This window comes from Camelus bactrianus, chromosome 13 (assembly GCF_048773025.1).
Source record: "Camelus bactrianus isolate YW-2024 breed Bactrian camel chromosome 13, ASM4877302v1, whole genome shotgun sequence".
In the NCBI taxonomy this organism is placed as follows: domain Eukaryota; kingdom Metazoa; phylum Chordata; class Mammalia; order Artiodactyla; family Camelidae; genus Camelus; species Camelus bactrianus.
Window position 1 is genome coordinate 21,219,482 of NC_133551.1, and position 6,660 is coordinate 21,226,141.

The window sequence follows — 6,660 nt, forward strand, 5'->3', positions numbered from 1 at the left end:
CAGGCACTTAGCTTTATGTGGCCAGTGGCTACTGTATTAGACAGTGGGGATCTGAGGTTCTTTCCAACCAGCAATGCTGTGACCCAACTTTTCAGAAATCTTAACCTATAAACTACGGATGTCACACATACACATCTCTGACATGCACATTTAGGAAAAACAAAATCTTAACAGATGAACACTAAAGAAAAGTTCATTTTTACCCATAACAGTATTCCAGTGCTCACTTCAGCTATACATATAATTAGCATAAACAGACAATTAGCATGGCCCCTATGCAAGGATGACATGCAAATCTGTGAAGCATTTCATATTTTTTAAAAAGATAAATATGTAAGGTCAGGGGTTGTCAGTTAGAGGAGAGGACTCCTTTCACAACGTATACATATATCAAATTATCACAATAAACACTTTAAATATCTTACAATACTGTCCTTATACCTCAATGAAGCTGAAAACCAAAATATCCCATTTTTCATCCACAAAAAAAGGACTTTTTTGTGGGGACTTTTTCAAAGTAATATTTTACTTTTAGAGTAAAGTAATGGGGATGGTTCTATTTACACATGCTCACTCAGTATACATCTTCACAATGACGAAAGTAAAGACAACACTAGAAAATAAGGAACTTATGTGATTTTCCCATTATTCTTTTCTAAAGTTTCTCCTCTCACAAGTAGCCAGGGAAGGCATCAGAATCACCTGAAAAGCTTAACTGGCCACCCAGAGAGGGGAATAGTCTGTTGCCAAAATGAAACCAACAGCTCCTCAGAATAAGACTAGTAGAAAAAAATGTACGTAGCACAGAGGTAAGGCAGGAAAGGAGAGGGGAAGCTGCCGTTTCCCTGAGCTGTTAAGCTCTTAGCCAACACTGCAATAAACTGATTATCCAGCAAGTATGTTTAGCTCTCCAACTGTTTACAACTCAGTAAAATGATTTATTTTAAATTTAAGTCAGTACTTAACCTTAACTGTGAAATATCCTTACAATACATTGCATCTATGAAGGCATACATAATTAAACCACTGCTACTGTAGAAACTTAACCATGATTCAAAGACTGGATTGCAACCTACCAAATAGGACACGTATAAAATAAGCCAGCCTTTTCTTTAGTATTCACCAACTGCTATAAAATTAGGCCACTGACTGCCAAACTTCAAATAAAATGAGCCCAAAGTACTATAACTGCTTAAAGGAAGATATTTATAAATAAGAGGAAAAAACAGAATTTCAAGAATAATTTAATTTTAAATGGATGGGTTTTAATGTTTGAGTTTTTAATATTTTTAAATAGAGTCTTTTTATTATCTAGGCTAAATGAGCAAGTCAAGTTATTGAGATCCTACTGTGTTACGTGCCATGAAGGATAAAACAGTACGTCATGATCCCTTCCCTCAGGAGTTTATCATATAAACATATAAAATAGTACCTATTGTCAGTTGCTGCTTTCACCAAGTAGTGGCAGAGTTGAGTAGTAGCAGAGTGTGGCCCACAAGCCTAAAAATATACTGTTTGGCCCTTAAGAGAAAATGTTTGCCAACCCCCACTTTGTACAAATTATTCGACTAGAGGGAGAGGGCAGGCTAAAAAAGCACTGAACACAATAAAATTTTATTATATCTAGCAAACTTTTTTTTTTAACTGTAGTTTTCACTTTAAATACATGGCTTATAAAACATCAGCTTGGCTGATGGTAAAATAAAACTTGTAAACTAAAATTCTCAACTGGGGCATGTCCACTAAAGGGAATATATTAGAATATTTAGGGTAATGAGGTGAGATGTTTATCAAAAGAGGGGCATTTATTTTAAAAGTTTGACAAAACTGTAATAATCATACCTCTGTATTGTTCAGCTTGACACCCAACTAAGCGTATCTGGCATTAAATGACTGGCTATTTCCCCAAATCAGATTTATACTGAAAGTAGTTGATTTATGTTATTTACCATAGTTATGTTTTATAAAGTTGCCATGAATGCTTAATAAATGAATATTGAATCACTGCCCCTAAGGGAAATGCTGGGTTAAGTCAACTCATCAATCCATCACATTGTTTCACGTGTGTTTCTGCTTGAAGACACTATTTACTATAACATTAAATTCATGGCCTAACAGCACTATAACTCATACCTGAACGAAGCGTAACACATGTATTCCCTCCAGAAGGCACAACACAGCCTTCTTGTGCTTAGGAACATTAGAGAGCACTTCAGCCCTACACTGGAACATCTCTTTAAACAGTGAAATCACCCCCTACCCCCCCAAAAAAAGGTGCAAAAATGCACTACATAGACTACAAAGACATGTTTATGAGAGCTGAAATAAGAAAGCCAGGCACTGCCTTGTTGGACATCAGCTGGGAACATAGGGCTCAAATATTTTCTTGCTGCTCTGCCATGCACATGCAAATGACCAAAAAAGCACACTGAGTACCGATTCTGGAGTTACAAGTAAATTTTAGTGAGTGGGCAAATTTGAAAGTAAAGAATTGGTGACCAATGAAGGATCAACTGTATAATGATGTACCCATTATTACTGATCATCTAAATTAATTATGATCAGTTAAAAAATTATTTTTGATTAACAGCAAAATGAATAGCTACACAGTCACCCAAAGTAATGTCTTTGAAGTGATATTTCTTTGGTGTGTATAAATTGAGTGGTATATTTCCCTCTTCCCTACTCCAAGCTCAGCTTACTGAGTTTTGAGACTCAGTCTCTAATCGGGCAAATCTAGCCCTCATCTTGGGGTAGGCGCCTCTGACCATGAGTTCTCATATTTTTTCCAGTATCTCCACTCTATCACTTATCACAACTACATAACCATTTGTTGGCTTATGCCTTATTCACTGGGCTGTAGCCTCCCTGAGAGACTCTTTTTTTTTTTTAAGAACTTTTTCTAGTACAAGTTCTTATTTATAATACATGCTGTTCAATTAACTTTTACTGAGTGAATAATTCAATGAAATGAGAAAGTACGAGGACCTAAAGTATGATGACTATGATATAAAAAGACAAATGGGTTAATGTAGTATAGAGGTAGAATACATACAATTTGCCAACCAACTTTATGTGGGGATTTGGAAGGAGTTTAGATTGCTCTTGTTTCTAGATTGAACAAAGATGTGGACACTGAGCTACTAATGAAAGTACAGAATATAGAAAGAGTCCATTTGAAGAAAAAGATGAGTTCCATTTAGTTGCCTATAGCCCTATTAATGACACCCCTTCATCTATGCTATTTGTGTACTTAGTAAATTTTATTGCCTAGTAAGACTGCATTCCTAATTACTACCTGCATTGGAATACTTGTTTCAACTAAAATGTAACATCATACAGGGGAAGAGTTTATTTAATTTTTGACTCCCAAAAACCCAGCACAACAATATTTGTTTGGATTGAATGTGGATGAAGATGTCCAGTAGACAGTTAGATATGCTAAGCTGGGGCTTAGGAAAGAAGTCTTAGCTGGAGATAAAGATTTAGAAAAGATCATAACACACGTGGCATTTTAAAGAGTAAAGGAAGAATAATTTTGAAAGAATCAAAGACAGAACTTTGGGATACCAGCATTTAGGGGGTACATCAATCAAGAGGAAACAATGAAAAACACTAAGAAGGAGCTATCAGATCAACCAAGTGAGAATGGCATGGCGGACACTACTGATTACAAACAAAACAGCCATTCCTATCTTCTTTCAGGCCAAGACATATCTAGTTTCCTCCAGAATAGAGTAACAAACTCAAGGAAGGTGGGAGCCTGGGGAATGAATCATGGTTAGTTTATGTCAATCATGGTAATTACATTTCCTTTTGTCAGTGACTGGTATAAGGGTGGCCAATGGGATGTAAGGGAAATGCTCTAGGGAGCTTTGGGGGACACTGTCTTCGCTATAGAGGTACCTACCCAGGAGAAACCCCAGCACTGCCGTTCTGCTTTTGGATGATGAAAATAAGTGCTTGCTCTCTTACAACCCTGAAAGTAAACCTCTGTGACACAGTGAGAATGCTAGAGTACAAAGAGCTTGGGTCCTAACATTGTTGATTCTCTGAATCAATCTTGGAACTGTCTTATCATTGGACTTATTGTTAAAGAGATTCTGGCTACTTGGAGCTAAAAGCATCCTGATACTGGTGTCCCAAAACCAAAAGAAGGACATTCATGAAGAATATAGGGAAGTCAAGAGGGTGATAGAAAAGCATCCACAAGAGTGGGAATGATTTTGGCTTCAGCAGTTATAGCTCATCATGGTAAGCACTCAAAAACAAATATTAACTATGTGCAAGCATTATTCTAAAAACTTAATACATATAATCTCATTTAATCTCTCACAACAATCCTGTGAGGTAGATGAAATTGTGGGCAAGGAAAGCAAAAGCCAGAATACTGTAAATTGTGCACTAACAGGAATATGAAAATGGAATAGTACATTTAAACATTTCAAGAAAGCCATCTGAGGGAAAGAAGAGAAAGCTGTAATAAAGTAAGGGTAAAAGAAGGGTTTAAAATGGTCAAGAGAGAAAAAAACAATATAGAGGAAAATGAGATATACAAAAATACATACAAATACATAAGAAATAATTGCTTAAGTATGGTCTCAGAAGATAGGGTTTGGTACCAAGATAAAAAAACAGATGAAATTTCAACAAAATTAGAAGTGGGGCTCTAAGATTAAGAAAAAATAAATAAGGAAAAAATTATAAATTTGAAGGTAAGAGGACTGGGAAGACTAAGAAGTTCATAGATGCTATCAATCCCCTTAAATAATTTTTTTTTTAAAGGACATCCACTATTCAGAAACTGAGAATAAAAGTGAGGCATCTGAAAGAGAATGGTGATGGTTTGATATAGCAGGTATGGTAAGTAGGAAGGAAACTGATCAGAAACAAGACAAGGATTACAAAATGTCACTGAGGACCCAGCCAAAATCAGAAACAATGATGTGATGAATCAACATTAATTTCATTCATTTCTTCACAAATATTTTATTAAGGATCTTCCATATGCCAAGGCAGTTTTCTAGGTACTGGGGATACAACATGAACAAAAAACTCCAGCCTTATGTGTACTTTACATTCTAATGGAGAAGACATAATTTAAACAATTTTTTTAATAATTAAAAATATTCTTCAAAATACTATAAGGAACTATATTCAATACCTTGTAATAGTCTTAATGAAAATAATATAAAAAGGAATATATATATATATATATATATATATATATATATAACTGAACCACTATGCTCTACACCAGAAACTAACACAACATTGTAAACCAACTACACTTCAATTTTTTTAAAAAAGTTACAAAACATACTGTATGAAATGTTAGATCATGGTAGGAACTAAGGAAGATAAAGTAGGAAAAGGGAGGGGAGAATTAAAATTTTAGATAGGGTAGCCAGAAATGGTTTCACAGGGAAAATGACATTTATACTATGACCTGAAAGAGGAAAGGAGGAAAGCTGTATACATATGTGGGGGTAGAACAAACCAGGTAGAGGGAAACATCAAGTATAAAAGCCTAGAGGTAAGGGAATGCCAGACATCTTTGAGGTTCAGTTGTTTAAGAATGATGGGGTAGGGTGGTGAAGGGATTGAGAGATGATCAGAGAAATTATAGGTGCCTAGATGGTACAGAGCCTTGTAGGTCATTAAAGACTTTAGCTTGAGTTGAGGGAAGATGAGAAGCCATTGGATTGTTTTATGCAGAAGAATGATGGGATTGCTTTGGTTTCTATGTTAAAAATAGAGGGGAGGAGGATGGTGGGCAAGGAAGGAAGACCAGCAAGAATGTATTGCAATAGTTCAGGTGGTTTGGACCATGATGTAGCAGTGAAGGTCCTATTTCATTTATTTTAAAGCTAGAGTCAATAGGATTTCTTGATGAATCAAGATGTGGGATGTGAGAGAAATCAATAATGACTCCAAGGTTTTTCAACTTCAACAAACAAAAACAACAGAATTGCTACTTACTAAAATAGGAAGATAGAAGAGCTGGAGGAGGAAATTGGAGAGTTCAATATTGGAAATATTAAATTTAAGATGCCAGTTAAACTTACAAATGGAAATGTCTAATTGACAGTTGGACATGAGTTTGGTACTCATAGAAGCAATCCAGAGGGAAGATAAAAAATCAGGAGTAGAGGTAATCTTTAAAACCACAAGACTAAGAGAAATTATACCAGAGTGACAGTAGATAGGGGCAAAAAAGAATTGCAAATGTAGTAGTAACAATAACTCTTACTAATAAGGTGGGGCCTCTACCTTAGCCTCAGGAGATGAATCTTAATCATTCAAAACCAAGTACGATACTTGCTAGAGAAATCCAGTGATTCAGCTCTGGTCAGCATAAGGTTAGTCCAATTGATATCCAGGAGAAGGGGATTTTTTTTTTTTGCTTTTAAAGAGAAGAAACTTTCTTTTTCCACTTTACAATCGTGCCTGCATAACACTGGGAACTGTGGCAACGATTATGCAATCATTAGGGACACTAAGCCACATGCTGAGGTTGGCAGAGGGCAAAGATGAAAAAAATATGGATACTTCATATGCTGTGGAGCTGCTAAATCAGCCAGCTCTAGAGCCACTCTGCGCCTGGATTTTGGGGTTATTATTTAACAAGGGTTTTCATTACTTATAAGCAATAGTGTC

At 35.8% G+C, this 6,660-nt stretch overlaps 1 pseudogene; it reads left to right on the plus strand.

Moving 5' to 3' along the window:
* The first annotated feature begins 221 nt into the window (after positions 1–221).
* On the plus strand, positions 222–318 carry LOC123619275 (U6 spliceosomal RNA; annotated as a pseudogene).
* Positions 319–6,660: the final 6,342 nt, after the last annotated feature.